Source organism: Myotis yumanensis, unplaced genomic scaffold (genome assembly GCF_028538775.1).
Source record: "Myotis yumanensis isolate MYYU_CA2020_CCGP unplaced genomic scaffold, mMyoYum1.0.hap1 SCAF_40, whole genome shotgun sequence".
NCBI classification, from domain to species: Eukaryota; Metazoa; Chordata; class Mammalia; order Chiroptera; family Vespertilionidae; genus Myotis; species Myotis yumanensis.
In genome coordinates, this window is record NW_027223791.1 from 315,535 (window position 1) to 334,573 (window position 19,039).

General features: G+C 47.0%; 2 pseudogenes; both read left to right on the forward strand.

Annotated features, from left to right (window-relative positions):
- The first annotated feature begins 5,910 nt into the window (after positions 1–5,910).
- LOC139000890 (F-box only protein 31-A-like) lies at positions 5,911–7,356 on the forward strand (annotated as a pseudogene).
- A 4,731-nt stretch (positions 7,357–12,087) lies between these two features.
- LOC139000891 (E3 ubiquitin-protein ligase RBBP6 pseudogene) lies at positions 12,088–14,651 on the forward strand (annotated as a pseudogene).
- The last annotated feature ends 4,388 nt before the right edge of the window (positions 14,652–19,039 follow it).

Consider the following 19,039-nt stretch of genomic DNA (forward strand, 5'->3'; position numbering starts at 1 on the left):
TAAATCTTCTCAGCAACCTTATCAGTTAAATCACTACTTCACAAATTAGGAAACTAAAACCTAGACAGTCTCACAGCTCAAAAGTGGTAGAGTTTTTATTTAGATTTGAATTTAAGTTTGTATGATTTCAAAGCCCGTGTTCACTAATCACTGGGGATAGGAACTAGTGAATAGATTAGGCATGTACACACACATAGAATCTAATCATGAGGAAACATCAGACAAACCCAAACTGGCATTCTCTAAAGTAACTAGCTTATAAAGTAACTTTGCTTTTGGGCATTATCAAGAGCTTTCTTTCCCTTTACTCCACCTATTCCTGTTTACACTTGGCTTGGCCAGAGAGTAGATGTGGGCTGTAAAGATTTAAACTCACAATTTAATGTATTTATCTTTTTTGTATCCCAAAAGTTCTTATGAATGCTGATGTGATTTTTCTCAAGTTGAATAATTTGGTGTTCTTGGGTTAGATAACAAGGTAGAATTAGGAATTCCTTCTGATTATTAATGGAAAGAATCCCCAGTTTAAGCAAAGTATTTTGGTTCTGCGACTATGATGTGGGTTAATGGGAGAAGAGTCTCATTCAGGGAGTTCCACACATTAGTCTGTAGAACAACAAAGGGAAAGTTTGCCTCCACCTCTCCTGGTGATGGGGAAAATATATATATATAACCGAATCCTCCTTATCTCTCTCTCCCCCCACCCCCCAATACACAGAAAGAGAGAAGGAATAAAAGGTCTATCTTGCCTCAGAATAAGAAATTAGTCTCTTTATGATATGCTTCTCTGCCTGGATCGCATGCACATATTAACTTAGTTGTGATGCCATCTCATTACATTTAAAGCTGAAAATCTTTCTATGCAACGAAGGTATAATTTTTGCCTATCCAGATGTTTATATAGGATACTTTAGATTGACTTGGGGTAATCATACTATTAGCACTCAGCTTTTCTTTGAGTCTTGTTAAAGTTAACTGAATCCTAGAATAACTTTCACATGTGGGTACTCCGTGACTATGATGATGTTTATGTTACATATGACTATGAATCAGGATTATGAAATGGGTAAGGGCTCAAACTCGAGTGAGACAAGCCTGGGTTTAAAACTGGCTCTGCCACTTACCACCTGTGTGGCCTTACACAAGTTGATCATCCTTCTTCACTTTCGTTATCTGTAAAGTGGCATAAAATTATCCTCACCAACATGAAGTGATGCATGTAAACTACTTAGAGTAATGCTTGGCATCTTTAATGTGTTCAATAAATCTTTGCCATTGTTAGTTATCATTGCTATTAATACTACCATTATTGTAATTTCTATATTCCTCTGAATTTGCTTATGCCTTCAGATTTGTTACACTTTTCCCACAATCTCTCCTTCTCCTGTCTTCCAGACTGACTTTTTAAAAATTGTGGCATGTCATTTTCCCCCAGGGTCTGGAGATGATCCTTGCATCCCCTTCAAACTTTTCTATTTCCTCCACTGCTTCCAAATTCTATTGACTCAATGGTGGCCAAAATAAGAAAGGCTATTTCTTCTTCAGTTAGGACCTGACTACCTGCTCCATATTTTGCAAATGCCTGAACTTTTAATCTCTAGTTTCTAGATTTTGTGGGCTCTCTTCCTATATAAATTGGATCAGCAGTATATAAAAATCCATTGCATTATCTGACAGTCTTCTTGCCAAATATAGCTAAAAAGATCTGCCTTAGGTCAAATTGAAAAGGGCTGTCACTTCTACAGTTGTTTAAAGGAACTTATCCCTGACTTGGACTCTTTATAGTTCACAGAGCTGTTCTAAGGATCAAGCGAGGTCATGCATGTGAGTACTTTAACTACGAAGCACGGCATTATTGTGAGGAATTAGTATTGAATGTGAACAAAGGCTCAGCAACTTAAGTGATACTGGAATTCAATCCCCTATAGTAAAGATGCAATCTACTCTCTTCTGCCTCCCCCAGAAGTTTATTGTAAGTTATTTGAGCTAGAGAGGCTAGAGACTAACTTCATGCAATAACTACAAATCCTTTCTCCTTCCCTCATTCCCATATTCTATCACAAAATGGTGTGCCAGACCCTGACTCAGTCTTCAGGGCTGGATGTTGGGACATAGCATGGCAGCAAGGTGCATAAGAGGCTCTGAGAGTGAAGGTTATGAGAGATTTCTTTTTTAACCATTTTCCAGTCCTTTTCCTGGCAGCTTTATTTTGGTAGCCCCCATAGATTAAATGACATTTCAAAATCAAGTTCGGTTATATGTCTTCTGCGAAATTGGACTGGCATACCTGAGCAATCCTCAGATAGTTTTGTACATGTCTGTTTTCTTGTTTTTTGGACTATTAGAAATTCTTTTCTGTATAATATGAACAGCAAGCCTAGAATCATGTGTGAGATCGTCATCGTCATCGTTGTCGTCCTCGTTGTCGTCATCATCATCATCATCATCTGCGAATACTTACCAAATGCTTGACAGACTGTCCTCCAAGCATTGGGGGTTGTATGGACTGAATTGTGTCCTTTGCAAATTCATATATTAAAGTCCCAACCCCTAGTATTACCTCAGAATGGAACTATATTTGAAATTTGTTGGAAACACAACAAAATTAGGCTGCTTTCCCCATAACCTCAGAAAAAAATCATTAAAAACCACCCCCCTCCCCCAAATTAGTGTTTTTTTGAATTTGAAAGTGCTACCCTTGGTCATTTCCACCATTGCCTTCTTTATCTATTTGTTTCCTCCAGAGAAGGGCCAAGGGAAATGCTGCTTTCTCACTACACCTATTTCTGCTTAATTATGCTGTCATTATTGACTTGAAAGAAACCACATCAAGAAAGCTGAGAACTGCCGAAACCGGTTTGGTTCAGTGGATAGAGCGTCGGCCTGTGGACTCAAAGGTCCCAGGTTCGATTCCGGTCAAGGGCACGTACCTGGGTTGCGGGCACATCCCCAGTAGGAGATGTGCAGGAGGCGGCTCATCTATGTTTCTCTCTCATCGATGTTTCTGACTCTCTATCTCTCTCCCTTCCTCTCTGTAAAAAATCAATAAAATATATTTTTTAAAAAAAGAAAGCTGAGAACTGAGAGATGGTGCTGTTGGCAGAGCAAGTTGGTGATCTCTCTTGTTGGAGAAAATCTGCAATCCCAGAATTGGTTTGATTAGTACTGCTTCTGTCTTCCTCCTCTGCCAAGGAGTTTACCATTCATTGCTGACTCCTGTCTTTTTATTGGATATGCTAAGATATTTCCTCCATGGTAATCTGTAGATTATCAAGAACCCCTTAGAAAGGGGATGCTATTGCATACTTTGTTCCTGCCTGACCAATGGTATTGCCTAAACAAGGAACTCTGGATGAGTTTTGCTCTTTCCCCCATTTTCTCTATTTCTGTCATGCAAATATATTTTAGTTTGTTTGTCAAAGTTGTTTGCAAATGAGTTTCCTCTGGAATATACCTCATCAGGAATGAGGAGGGGCCCCAGTTTGAAAATTAGCAACACACTTTTTTTAAAAGTGCTAGAGTTTTGTCATTTGGTTTCTCTAAGATTTAAGTGAAATTTATCCCTCCTTCAGTGTGATTTGCCTTTTCGGCTGTTTAGCAGTTGCTCCTCTGGTTCTTTGTCCATTTTCACATGGAAACTAGATCTACTCAGCCAAAAGCTAGTATGATTTCCTGTGGATCCAACCAGAGCACCTAAAAATAGTTTTCTACCCAAATATTTTTAGCCAACGTTTTTCAAAATACATAAATCTTAATAGCTAAACATTAAACCCTGCTGAAAATTGAAAAAGTTGGAAAATGAATTGGAGCACAATGTTTTGAAAAACATAGGAAACAGCCAATTGTTGAGCATTTTGTGTTTATATAACTTGGCTCCATTTCTTTTCTTTTGTAGGGTGTTTCTAAATACCTTTGTAAATGCTTAACTCCTGGTGTTTATGTAAATCAACATAAAATCAGGCATTTTTAATTTGTTGCCATTCTACTCTGTTACATGTACTACACTAATTATGTTTGAAACTGTCCAAATTCAGAGGCAGATGTGAATAGTTAGCAGGCAGTAGGTTAAATCAAAGAGCTTGGAATTCTGGCCTTTACATAATTGGAACTAATCTGTGGGTCTTTCTCTCTCTCTTTCTCTCTCTTTTTTTCTCCTAGTGTTAAAATGAATATTGATGGTCCTCTACCTTTCATTATCCACTGGCCTGTAATGGGGATCAGAGTATATATCAGGTTGTTTTGAAATCTTGGGCGGGGGGAGAGAAGAATAGTGATGGTCTTGGTTTAGCAGTACATCATTCATTACACAAAAGAACCACTTATTCTTGCAAAATCAAACTATTTTCTCCCCTTCAGAAACAAGTCAGGGTTGCTTGGGCCAAAATTCATGTTCCTTTTAACCACACATTGGCAGTACAGGCATGTATATTTTTCTTCTAAGTCATGGCTCTAGCTTTTTTTCCAGCTAAGAAACCTAAACCAAAAGAATCTCAGGGTCCTGTTCTTGGCATACTCTTACTTTCTGTCTTAGAAATTCAAACAACTTTGAGTGGACCGTGTTCTTTAATCTTATTGCCTTGTTGGCTCACAGGTCCCGAGTCTGCAGATAAAAATGAAAGCACAGCAGCAGAAGAGTATGTTTGTGTGTGTGTGGTTGTAAATTCAACCAATTATCTTGCTAATGCTCCCTTTGTAAGATTCCCTAGGTTTTCCTGGTGCCTGGCAATTTCTTTGATCAGGTGATTTGAAAGGCATGGAGAGTATGGGTCAGGGATCTGAGTTACTTAATATACTTCGCCTGTGGATCTGTGCATCTGATATGGGTTATGGGGTCAGGGAAAGGGTTTGCCTTTGGTACTTTCCTAGTTCTTTTATATTTTTGCCCCACTTATACTTTTTATGGTAGTACCATGTATTTTAAGACAGGCTACTTGGGTTCATTCTTCCTGGTAGAAAATAAGTCTCTTGATTTAAGTAACAGAAAGGTGTTAATAACTTTTTGTAATACTTCTCCTGAGAGTATTTATGTTTTAAAGATGTCTAGGTTGAGAACAGTAGTCCTTGTTACTAAAGGAAAAGAGATATTTGGATTAAGAAGTCCTTTTTTTTTTTAATCCTCACCTGAAGATATTTTTCCATTGATGTTTAGAGAGAGTGGAAGGGAGGGAGGAGGGGGGGGGGGAGAGAGAGAAACATCGATGTGAGAGAGACATATCGATTGGCTGCCTCCCGCACACCCCTCCACCCCCACCAGGGCCAGGGATCAAGCCTGCAACCGAGATAAGTGCTCTTGACTGGGAATCAAATCCAAGACCCATCGGTCTGAGTGACGGCAGTCTAACCACTGAGCAAACCATCTATGGCCTGGGCATTGCCTTTTCATTTATTAGAGTGAATTCTCTTAGTCCCAATTGTTCTTAGAACATTATGGACACCTATTGAGTTTTGGGGTGAGTCCTTTTAATTGACTTGCTCAATCATCAGTGGGATGATTTGCTTTATCATTTACAGTACATTTTTCCCCTGTTAAAATATTGGATTACCCTGCACTTTACACAGTAGATGTATGATTTGTCAGCTATTATATTTGAAATGAGGATTTCCTTAGGATAAAAATGGCCTAGTAAGAACCATTGGTTATAATATGTATTGTTAAAAATTTTTGTTGAAAGATTTTTAAAAAGATTATAAATCATGTTTTCTCTTTTGAAATATTGTTTTAAATTAAAAAAAATTTTATTGATTTCAGAGAGGAAGAAGGAGGGAGAGAGAGATAGAAATGTCAATGATGAGAATAATTGATCGGCTGCCTTCTGCATGTCCCACACTGGGGATCAAGCCCTGACTGGAATCAAACTGTGACCTCCTGATTCATCACCAACGAGGCTTAGGGGAGGACGGGGGCTGGAGATGTCGCAGGAGGACAGGCAGCTGTATGACCGCCTGACCTACCGCCACCTCTACCTCCCGCCTAGCGACCTCATCAGGCTAGGACCCTTCCAAGGCAAATCCGACGGCTTCGGCCTAATGATTGCCATGCTCAGCTTCCATAGGAAGTATGCCAAGGTCACGAAGATCACGGGAGACATAATCTGGACGTTAGAGGTCCATCTCATGCGCCGTATCCATCTGCCAGATGGCGAGACCTTCCGCAAATTCAAGGAGCTCTCCCGCGTGGTCCAAGAGATTGAGGAGCAGGTGATCTGCGAGCAGAAGCAGCAGCAGCAGCAGCAGGAAAAGAGAACTGAGGAAAGCGAGGGCCATGGCTGGCAGAGCCCTGTGCAGCCCAGCGTCGGGGAGTCCTGGGCTGCACCTTCGGAGGAGCAGCCTGTTCCGTTTGTTCTACCTGTAGGTGTGCACTCAGGAGGCCAGAACTACCCCAGCTCCTCATGTTGTGCTGACCCCCAAATTCCTTGTTACAAATTGAACATGAACGTGATTTGCGATAGATAGATGATAGATAGATAGATAGATAGATGATAGATGATAGATAGATAGATGGATAGAAATATAAAGATACCGGGATAGCCCTGAGCTGCCTGGTGGTGTCCATGCTGCCGAGGCCCCAGCACAGAGTGGTGGTACAGATATCTATGGACCTGTCCCTGTTCATCAGTCTATGTTGTTCTCTATATTCCACAAATGAGTGAGATCACGTGGTATTCATTTTTCTCTGACTGGCTAATTTCACTTTGCATAATGCTCCCCAGTTCCACACATGCTGTTGCAAAGGGCAAGAATTCCTTCTTCTTCTTCTTCTTCTTCTTCTTCTTCTTCTTCTTCTTCTTCTTCTTCTTCTTCTTTTTCTCCTTCTTCTTCTTCTTCTTCTTCTTCTTCTTCTTCTTCTTCTTCTTTCTATTTTTCGCCACAAGGTAGTATTCCATTGAGTAGAAGATAAGAAGGCTCTGCTTCTGCTCATAGATAAGCATGACCAGCGAGGCTTAGGAGGAATTCTTCTAGAAGACATAGAGGAAGAACTGCTCAATTCCCAGAAAGCTGTCAAGGCTTTAGGGGACCAGATATTCTCTGTAAATCGTCCAGAAAAGAAGAAAATTCTTTTCTTCAATGATAAAAGCTGTCAATTTTCTGTGGACAAAGAGTTTCAGAAACTGTGGAGGAGTGTCACTGTGGATTCAATGGGTGAGGAGAAAACTGCAGAAGGCAGCGGAGATATTCAGAAGAATATCTGAAGCGACAGGGTACTTCTTCCATGCAGGAATCCAGACCAAAGAAAGTGGCCCCTATCCAGAGAAGGAAAAAGCCTGCCCACTACACAAAAAACGACGATTTAAGACCCATAGCGAACACATGGCTGGAGTGCTGAAGGATGACTCTGACATTGCTGCTAGTAAATAGTGAACAGTTTTGTAGTGTGAAGAGGTCACCACACACCAACAGAGGAGGCAAACCAGCTTGAGGAACTGGATTCAGGTCAGCTTCCTCCCCCCACATTCTTGGATTTGGGCGCCTGGAATGACACCTTCCATGTCATGCCAGACTGAAAAAACAAAAACAAAAAAAACACTCCTTAAAAAAAATAAAAATAAAAACCTCCATGAAAAACTCATTGATCCGGCCTTTCAACTTTCTTAGGCTTCAGCAAGCCCAGATGGCCAAGCCCGGACTTGGTCTGTGGGCGGGGGCCTGACCATCCATCCATCCAGAGAGTGAGCAGGGTGGGGGGTGAGGGGTGGAGAGGCCCTACAAGAAGGCCAGAGCAGGACATAGTCTTTGTCTGTGGATTACAGAGATTGGGTTGACTGGGGCCTTGGCCTGGGCCAAAGATCCCGTCCTGCCCTCTGCTGGTCGAGAAGCGTCAATGCAAGCGCCCCCTCCTGCAGCCTCCTCTGGGGAAGGCAGAGCCAGGTGACTGGACTTCCCCAGTTCTGGTTAGACCCGAGGCGGGAAGGACATGCAGGGGGCTCTGTCTTCGAGAAGGCAGGGGCTGAAGGGTGCTCATGGATGCCGACGGACCAATCAAAGCCAGAAGTGTCCGTGGGTGACTGTGGATGTACATGCACACACGCACGCACGCGCACCCGCCCGCACACGCACGCACACACAAACACACACACACTCCCAAACGCACACCCACACCAACACACACCTAGTCCTCCTCCCCTCCCACACACATACACACACACGGGAGTACAAGGTCCGCTAACAAGATATCTGCTGAGTGGCGCACGCCTAGGAGATTTACTGTGGCTTTATTCCTTGTGGATTGTCCTGGGCCCACTGGAGCCTGTCTAAATAGGTATTGTCCCCTCTTCAACCCAGAAAATGGCGATGCCTCTCTGCAAGGCCTGGAGATGGAGCTCTGTGGCCTTCTTGGGCAGCTGTCCCATCTCCCAAGCCCTCCCCAAGCCCCAGAATCGCTTTGGCTGGCCAGTGGCACCCACTACTGGTCCTGGAGCGCCAATGCAAGCCTCCTCCCCACCCCCCACCCCCACCCCCTTCCTCAGCCTCCTTTGGAGAAGACACAGCCAGGTGTCTCGACATCCCAGGTATTTGTAAATCCCAGGGCTGGGGAAAGTTCCAGTCCTGGGGGCTGTCTGCATGAAGGCAGGTGTGTGTGTGTGTGTGTGTGTGTGTGTGTGTGTGTGTGTGTGTGTAGGGGGGTGTGGGGGGATAGGGTGTGACTGAGGACCCAGTGGATGTACCCAGAACACTATTTGTGGACCTGGACCCTTGAAACCCCGGAACTCTGAAAGCGTAAACGAGGGGAGTACTCCAGGGACAACAATGGAGGATTCATTTTCTCTTTGTTGTTGTTGTTGTTCTTGTTGCGGTTGTTTTTGCAATTGAATGTATTGGGGGAGACATTGGTTAATAAAATGAAATGGAATGCCATAGGATAAAATGGAAGGTGTAAATACATAGGAAGCTTTGCATTGTGGATGAAAAGGGGCCACATGCTCACCTAACCCACTCCCCGGAGGCCCGGCCTGGGCTTGCAAACTCAGACACCTAAAGTGATCACCCAGGATGTTCTGAAACTAAAAAGACTTTTAAAAGTAGAAAGCAGTGTATAGTGAGTGTGTAGTCACGCCCTAGGCCGGACATCTTCCCTGAGAGAGATCATCTTTGACCTTACTGGTATCTGAGCCTATTGTCTTTCTATGCCTCTAGGATCACATGTCTTTGGACTCGTGAATGCCACGGTAACAAGTCACTTTCCTTTTTTCCAGTGCCCTCAGGGTACAGCCCAGGGTCCCAGGGTAGAGACCACAAATTCCCTCGTGGCTAGATTTGTATTTTTTTTAAAGCAGGGACACATGAATAAACAAGTGGAAAATTAATTTCCTCTCCCTCTCCCACTCCCTGTCCCTGTCCCTCCCTTCTCCCTCTCCCTCTCCCTTCCAATCTGTTTTTAAACAACAACAGCAAAATGGCCTTAGCCGGTTTGGCTCAGTGGATAGAGTGTTAGCCTATGGACCACGAAGCCTCCCGGGTTCGATTCTGGTCAAGGGCACATGCCTGGGTTGCGGGCTAGATCCCCAGTGTGGGGTGTGCAGGAGGCAGTTGACCAGTGATCCTCCCTCTGAGTGGATGTACTATCACTCTCTCCCTCTCCCTTCCTCTCTGAAATAAATAATGATATATTTTAAAACACACACGCGCGCGCACACACACACACACGCACACATGCACAAACGCACACACACACACAGACTCACACACACACACACACCAACGACACAAAGTTATTAATCCACTTCCATGTAGTAAAACGTACACTTGTGCAATGTTTTGTACTTGCATTTTGTGCTATCCAAACACGGAAGTTAAAATGCAGGATGTGGGGTGGCAGGGCGAGGGTTCAAGAAAGGGATTGACCTTTGCCGTTTCAAAATGGCGGCTGCCGCCCTAACTGGTTTGGCTCAGTGGACAGAGCACCATCCTGCGGACTAAAGGGTCCCAGGTTCGATTCTGGTCAAGGGCATATACCTTGGTTGTGGGCACATTCCCAGTAGGAGGTGTGCGCGAGGCAGCTGGTTGAGGTTTCTCTATCTTTGAGGTTTCAAATTCTCTATCCCTCTTCCTTCCACTCTGGAAAAAAAATCAATAAAATATATTTAAAAAACAAAATGGCGGCTGTCAAGTTATGGGGCCAAAATGGCGGGAAGTATGCCAGGGTCACCCACATCATGGGACAGTGCATCAACACTAAGGTAGAGATCCACCTCATGGGCCGCATCCACCTGCCAGATGGTGAGATCTTCCGGGCAACTTCAACGAGCTCTCCAACGTGGTCCAGTAGATTGGCGAGCAGGTCATCTGGGAGCGGGAGCAGCAGCAGCAGCAGCAGCAGCAGCAGCAGCAGCAGCAGCAAGAACACGGGACTGAGGAAAGCCAGGGCCATGGCTGGAAGGACCCTGCCCAGCCGAGCTTCGGGGAGTCCAGGGCTGCAGCTTGGAAGGAGCAGCCTGTTCCGTTTGTTCTGCCTGTGGGCCTGGGCTCAGGAGACCAGAATTACCCCCGAACCCGCAGGATGTGTTTCTATAGCTAGAGTAGAAACCAGTACTGTTAACTTCCCTACGTTCGTCTTTGCCAGGCGCCGCCCTGCAGTCTTCATCCTGTTCAATGAGAACCACTCCGGGTTCATCTGGCTGGAGGCAAAATACTTCATCCTGTTCGGCAGTGTCCAGAAATCCTTCCAGAAGGTGGAGGCACCATCCCCGCAGGCCTTCCTGGAGATGCTCTTGAACATTCAGTCCCGGCCCCCTAGGAGGAGCAGCTTGCATGCACTTTGAAGATTTGATCTTCTGACCTGGTTTTAAAAAAAACCCAAATCAAAACCAAAACCAAAAACACTCCTTTTACAATTGGAAAATAAAAATAATAAACCTCCTTAAGAAAATCCTCCTTTAAAAAGAAATCTTAAAAAACAAACAAACAAACAAAAACAAAAAACCTCCTTAGAAATGACATCGATCCAGCCTCTGGGCGGGGGCTTGACCATCCCATCCATCCAGAGAGTGAGCATGGGGCCTGGGGAAGGGGGTGAAGAGCGGGGTGAGCCGGGGCGGGGCTTTCCCCGCCCTCTGCTGGTCGAAAAGCGCCCATGCAAGCCACCCTCCTGCAGCCAGAGCCTGGTGCCTGGACTTCACCTGAGTAGGGAAGGGCCAGCAAGGGGCATGCTAATATACAAAACCATACATATTTTATTCACATCAACTTCAGCCTCTGCCTCCCATGACCTCCAAGGCCAGCTTCCTTGGGTGTGTCTGCGTCTCTGGTCTACCAGCTTCTAGGCCCACCCCCCACACCCTCGCCCGGCCCATTCCCTTCGAGGAATGAATAGCAGGTTCAGCAGGACCTTTCCTTTGGGTACTTTGGCAGGGCCTAGCTTGGGGGCATGTGCGCCCAACTTGTGACTTCACAGCCCAGGGGGCAGCTGATTGGTCGAGCGGCTGATTTGGCTCCTCCCACCACGCTCTGGCTCTATAAAAGAAAGCAGGGTCCTTGGTGCGGGCATCTCAGCCCTAGGCTTGTTGTCTTGGTCGCCTTCGCAGACCTCCTTCTCCAAGGGAGCTTTCAGGGGAGACGTCTCGCCAAGACCTGGTCCCGGGACATAGAAGCCGCTGAAGCACCTGGCTAGAACCTGGCTAGGCTGCTGGTCAACTGACCGCCGTCTGCGTGTCATTTCTTCTTCGCCGACTCTGGCCTTCTCGCGGGGCCCGGGTCACCCCAAAACCACGGAGAGAGCCCCCGGGAGGTGCGGCCGCACTACGGACCCCAGACCCCACTGGCTCACTCGGACTTGTGACGTGTGGCCTCACCGCCGTGGACTGCACCGCCTGCTGGCCCTGAGCTTGAGCGAGGGGGACCCGGCCTTGGTGACGCGGTGCCCGTTGGCAGAGCTCCGGCCCGCCCTCCTGCACATGAAGTGATTCCGTGGTCTGGGACTGGATTGCATTTCTCACGCCCCTGCATGGAGGAGGTGTTCAACCCAAGGCCTTCGGTCCTTCGGTGTCTTGCGAGTGTTCTGTGTATGCCCATATTCTGCTCTTCAGTTCATAAGTATACGTATACTGAGCGTGTCCACGTCTCCTCGCCCAACCTGAGGAGTCCTTCAGCACCATGTCCTGTGTGCATTATAAATTCGCTTCCACACTCAACTATGCCATCGTCACCTTTGCTGGGCGGCACATCTCCCTCCGCGACCTAAAGACGCAGATTATGGGGAGAGAGAAAATGAAAGCTGCCAAGTGCGACCTGCAGATCAGCAACACGCAGACCGCGGATGAATACACTGATGATAATGCTCTGATTCCTAAGAATACGTCTGTCTTTGTTAGAAGAATTCCTATTGGAGGTGTGAAATCTACAAGCCAGATGGACGTTATACGTCGAACTGAACCAGTGATGGGAACTTCAAAAGTCACTGACGACTCTTCTGCACCTATGTCTCTGGCCCAGCTTACAAAGACTGCCAATCTGGCTGAAGCCAATGATTCTGAAGAAGATAAAATTACAGCCTTGATGTGGCAGTCTGCCCAGGCATACAACCCCATCAATTACATGAAGAAGCCTCTAGGTCCACCACCTCCACCTTACACCTGTTTCCGCTGTGGTAGACATGGCCATTATATTAAGAATTGCCCAACAAATGGGGACAAAAATTTCGAATCTCGTTTTAGGATTAAAAAGAGCAGGGGAATCCCCAGAAGTTTCATGATGGAAGTGACAGATCCTACCATGAAAGGTGCAAAGCTCACCAGAACCAGGACATACGCAATGCCGACTATAGAGGCAGAGGCATATGCAATTGGGAAGAAAGAAAAGCCACCTTTCTTCCCAGAGGAGCCCTCTTCGTCTTCTGGAAAGGAAGACCCTATCCCAGACGAGTTGCTCTGTCCCATCTGCAAAGACATCGTGACTGATGCCGCTATCATTCCCTGCTGTGCGAACAGCTACTGTGATGAGTGTATAAGAACAGCGCTCTTGGAATCAGAGGACCATACATGCCCAACGTGTCATCAACATGATGTCTCTCCCAATGCTTTAGTTGCCAATAAAGCCTTGCGACAGACTGTTAATAACTTCAAAAATGGAACTGGTGGTTATACAACAGGACTATGGAAACCGTTACCCCCACCACCACCGCCGACACCACCTCAGAGACCACTCCTTCAGCGGAATCTACAGCCTCTGATGAGATCTCCAATATGAAGAAAGCAAGATCCTCCGATGGTTCCAGTGGCGTCTTCATCAGGCCACCCGGCTCCCTCTATACCTTCGTTCACTTTTAATCAGACTTCCTTAGCCCCTGCTGCGCCTGGAAATTCACCTACTCCAGTGCCTGTACCCGATGTAACTGCAACAGTCTCCATATCAGTCCACTCGGAAAAATCAGATGGGCCTTTCCGGGATTCTGATCGTAAAATATTGCCGGCCGCAGCCCTCACCTTCCAACATTCAAAGGGAACCTCTTCAATAGCAGTGATTGCCCTTGTGGAGGAGAAAGGTTACCAGGTGCCTGTGCTCAGAAACCCATCTTTGCTTGGACAGTCACCACCTGCTGGGTATAGCGTTCCTCCCCCCGAGTTCCCTGCAGCACCGGCCAATTTATCCACACCTTGGGGATCATCAGGAGGGCGGACTGCTCACTCAAATACCATCCCAACAACACAAGGACCACTTCTGTCCAGGGAAGAATTCTATAGAGAGCAGAGACAGCTACAAGAAGAGTCTAAGTCTCAATATCCCTACAGTGGTTCTGCATACTCCAGAAGTCCTTCTGCCAATTTATCGACACCTTGGGGATCATCAGGAGTGCAGACTGCTCACTCAAATACCATCCAAAAAGCACAAGCACCACTTCTGTCCAGGGAAGAATTCTATAGAGAGCAGCGACGGCTACAAGAAGAGTCTAATTCTAAATATCCCTATAGTGGTTCCTCATACTCCAGAAGTCCTCTGCTTACGCTAAATCAAGACGTGGTTCAGGGCGCTCACGTTCTCATTCTCGGTCACTTAGCCACTCACACTCTAGTTCCTATTCTCGATCACTGCCATGCCCCAGATGAGGCAGAGGCAAGAGTTGAAATTACCACCCAAGGTCTAGGTCTAGATCTCATGGATATTGTCATCGATCTAGGTCTAGGTCACCACTATATAGGCGATATCCTTCGAGATCAAGGTCCCCTCAAGCATTTAGGGGACAGTCTCCAAATAAATGCACTGTACCACAAGGGGAAACAGAACATGAATATTTTAAGAGATACAGAGATGTTCCACCACCCTATGACAGAAAAGCTTATGATGGGAGGAGTGTTGACTTTAGAGACGCATTTGTAAAAGAGCATTACCGAGAATGGGAGAGGAAATACAGGGAGTGGTACGAAAAACGCTACAAAGGTTATGCTGCTGGAGCACAGCCTAGACAGTCAGCAAATGGAGAGAACTTTTCTCCAGAGAGCTTTCTACCACTTCATATCAGGAATTCTCCTCTTACAAGGGGCCGCAGAGAAGATGATTCAGGTGGGAAAAGTCGTAAAAGTGGAAACATAGGTGGTAGCAACCATCCAGAAAAGCTTTCAACAAGAGACAGCCACGATCGGAAGGACAGTACAAAGTCAAAAGAGAAGGAGAGGGACAGTGCTGCAGGAGATGGTCCAGGATGTAAACATAAGGAACTTTGAAGGCAGAAGAAAGTGAAGGCTTTCTAAGCCCAGAATTCTTGGAACCTTCTAGAAAATCAAGAGAACCTACAAGTCCAGTGATGAGATGCCTCCCAGGGCCTCCGGTTTGGGTGGGAGTGGAGTTCCAGCTGCACCCCTTCCCCAACTCCAGGGCCATACCTCCGGGGATGCTGGGCCTCTCCCAGCACTGGGTGCTGACTGCCGAAGCAGGCCCAGCCTTGCCTTCTGCAGGGCTCCGTGCAGAACCCCTAAACCTAAACTTAACAACCCCATCCCTAACCCTAATAACCCTCACCCTCACCCTAACACAAACCTGACCATGACCTGACCCTGACACTTATGTTTACCCTGACCCTGACCCTAGATCTGACCCTAACCCTGACCCACTATCCCCTATGCCCTGGCGTCCACCACCTGGGTTTTCCCGCGGAAGGCCCCACGGGCAGCCTGGCAGTGAAAGGGGGACTGGAGATAGTTTTTTATGTGTGTGTGTGTGTGTGTGTGTGTGTGTGTGTGTGTGTGTAGGGGGGGTGGGGAGATTGGTGTGACTGAGGACCGAGTGGATGTACCCAGAACACTATTTGTGGACCTGGGCCCTTGAAACTGCTGGAACTCTGAAAGCCTAAAAGAGGCGAGTACTCCAGGGACAACAATGCAGGATTCACTTTCTCTTTGTTGTTGTCTTTGTTGTTGTTGCGGGTTTTTTTTTTTTTTTTGCAATTGAATGTATTTGGGGACACATCGGTTAATAAAATAAAATATAGTGCCATAGGATAAAATGGAAGGTGTAAATACATAAGAAGCTTTGCATTGTGGATGAAATGGGGCCACATGCTCACCTGACCAACTCCTGGGATACCTGGCCTGGGCTTCCAAACTCAGACACCTAAAGTGGTCACCCAGGAAGATCTGAAACTAAAAAGACTTTTAAAAGTAGAAAGGAGTGTATAGTGAGAGTGTAGTCATGACCTAGGCTGGGTATCTTCCCTGAGAGAGATCATCTTTGACCTTACTGTTACCTGAGCCTATTGTCTTTCTATGCCTCTAAGATCACATGTCTTTGGAATAGTGAATGCCACGGTAACAAGTCACTTTCCTTTTTTCCGGTGCCCTCAGGGCACAGCCCAAGGTCCCAGGGTAGAGACCACAAAATCCCTCCTTGCTAGTGTTGTACTTTTTTTTTTTTTAAAGCAGGGACACATGAATAACCAAGTGGAAAATCAATTTCTTCTCTCTCTCCCTCTCCCTCTCCCTCTACCCCCCCTCTCCTTCTCCCTCTCCTTCTCCCTCTCCCTCTGCCTCTAACTCTCCCTCTCTCTCTCACTCTACCTCTCCCTGTCCCTCAACAAAGAGTAACACTAGTTCTCCAGGACAAAAGACTAAATCACCTAAAATGATTCAGTCACCAGCAATGGGGGGAAGTCCTATGAGGTCACCAAAGACAGTATCCCAAGAAAAGAAATCTCCTGGATGTTCCAAGAGCCCCCAAATGCCCAATAGTCCCCAAGTACCAGTCAGACTTGCATAACCAAATTTGCACAGGGGAGGAGGTGTTCCTCAGCCCGGCCTGCATCCTCTCCAATCTGGGACCCCTCGAAGGATGTCCCACTGCTGGTATACTGGGATCGGGCCTAAACCGGCAGTGGGACGTCCCTCTGGCAATCCGGGGACTGCTGGCTCCTAACCGCTCACCGGCCTGCCTGCCAGACGCATTGCCCTGAACCACTCTGCCAGCCGGCCTGCTCTCCCCCAACTGCCACCCCCCCACACGCCCCTTGCCGCCCCCGTTTCCTTGGCTGCTTGCCCACAAATACCACCCCCCCCCCAACCCCGCACCAGCCTAATCACCACAAACTGCCTCGCGTCCCCCCCCCCCCCCCCGACGCCCCGCCCCGTCACTCCCCGCCCGATGTCCTTGCAATGAATTTATAAATAAGAATTGAGTCCGGCTGGCCCGTGAGACTCACTGGTTGAGCATCGACCTATGAACCAGGAGGTCACAGTTTGATTCCAGGTCAGGCCACATGCCCTGCTTGTGGGCTTGGATCCCAGTACGGGGCGTGTCTTGTATGTTTGAAGTTCACTCTTAAGAATATAAGGAGTTATTAGTCTGGGGAAATGCTAAATATGTGACTTGCCTATTCGAAAAGCTTTTAGAAGAAATGGTAATTGTGGCCACTAAACGCCTACAGTGTCGACATTTAATTTTCCTGAAAAACTTGTGTTTCCTCTGAAAATTATGGGGAATTTGAAATATAGTGCTCATTGGCCTGATGAATAACGAGGATGAATTCTGTGATCCCAACGGACATGTTCAACACAAAAAACCAGTTTAAATGGAACTGAACTCTCTGGATAATTATAAAAGGTTGAATATTTCTTAAAATACAGCCGTGAAAATTTAAGATGTAATTCTAAAGACAAAAGCCCTAGCAGCCTGCATTAGAAATGAGGCTGGAGGTGGGGCAGCATTTGCTCCTTGTGAATCAGAAGTTGACTCAATGCTCAATTGACTCACTTTGCCTTATCAAGAAAAATACCTACTTACACGACTTGACAAATTAGCTTTTAAAAATATCATCAAGGTTTCATATATCTTAAGTGATATGAGGAGCCAATATCTCCGGACGCATGTTAATCCCAGTGAAATCTAAAGCAATTGCGAAAGGCTTCCCATAATCCCTCTGTATATGCCAATAAGCCCAAAGGGAATGCTGTTTTAAAAATATTATTTTAAATTTAATAAAGAGAACTTTAAACATTTGGAAATCTCTTTCCCTAGTTTTTACACAATTAATTAGAAATGGGGCAAATACCAAGTCTGAACATAAGTCCAGTCATCCTAAGTGTGGAGTGACTTGAAATACAGTGCCATGCGGCACTGTCGGCCAGCTCTGCCTGGAAAGCAGCTGTGTTTGATGCATTGTTGCTTGGTGTAGGAGAGAGACCACGATTTCTTTTTTTTTTTTTTCCTTCTCAGTTTCTTCCCTGCAGTGAGTGAGTCCAGCAGCAAGGGTGGGTGGGCCTCTGGCCTGTGGCCTGGGTCTGTCCTTCTTCCTCTGGATAATATTGGTGGTATACCGGCGTCCATCTCGGGTCCTCTGACTTGGAACACATCAGTGATAGAGTGCAGGAAGAGGAGCCCTGCGGCTGCTGTGTTGGGAGTAGACAAACGTCTACAGAGCAAGGTGAAAACCAGAAGCCCTCCTCAGGAGGCTATTGAAGTTCTCCAAGGCTTTCCCATCTCTCCAGCCCGGGGCATCGTCCTTCTGGGGAGGGAGGAAGAGCTCCAGAATGGCTGAGTACAAGAAGCTGAAGCTCAGCCATACTGCGCTGCCTTGGGAATCAATGAAGGCGGTGGCGGATTCGATGGGCATCGCCCAGATTCAGGAAGAAGCCTGCCAGCTGCTGGCAGACGAGGTCACTTACCACATCCAGGAGATTGCACAGGACGCCTTAAAATTCATGCGCATGGGGAAGCGGCGGAAGCTCACCACCAGTGACATGGACTATGCGCTGAAGGTGAAGAATGCGCAGCCCCTGGTTGGCTCCCGTGCTCAAGAGTCCATTCCTTTCCGGGCCGCCTCTGGTGGCGGCCCGGAACCCTACCTCTACGAGGAGAAGGAGGTTGACCTGAATGACGTCATCAATACCCCTCTGCCTCGGGCGCCCCTGGACGCCTGCCTCAAAGCTCATTGGTTGAGCATTGAAGGCTGCCAGCCAGCTATCCCAGAGAATCCTCCTCCAGCTCCCAAAGAGCAGCAGAAGGCTGAGGTCACAGAACCCCCGAAGTCAGCAAAGCCAGGCCAGGAGGAAGGTGGACCCTTGCAAAGCAAAGGTCCAGGGGCTGCTCCGGCTGATGGCAAAGGGAAGGCGCAGAAGAAGGCACGACCCCTCCTGCAGGGGGGCCCCTTCCGATTAAAGCCCCGAAGCAGCCATGAGTTGTCTGTGGAGCAGCAACTGTACTACAAGGTGATCACTGAGGCCTGTGTGGGGTCCTGTGAAGCCAAGAGGGCGGAAGCCCTTCAGAGCATCGCAACAGACCCAGGGCTCTATCAGATGCTGCCACGATTCAGCATGTTCATCTCAGAGGGGGTCCGTGTGAACGTGGTGCAGAACGACCTGGCCCTGCTTAGCTACTTGATGCGCATGGTGAAGGCACTGATGGACAACCCTACGCTGTACCTAGAAAAATACCTGCATGAGTTGATTCCAGCTGTGATGACCTGCGTCGTGTGCAGACAGTTGTGTCTGAGGCCAGATGTGGACAATCACTGGGCACTCCGGGACTTTGCTGCCCACCTGGTGGCCCAGATCTGCAAGCGTTTCAGCACCACCACTAACAACATCCAGTCCCGGGTCACCAAGACCTTCACCAAGAGCTGGGT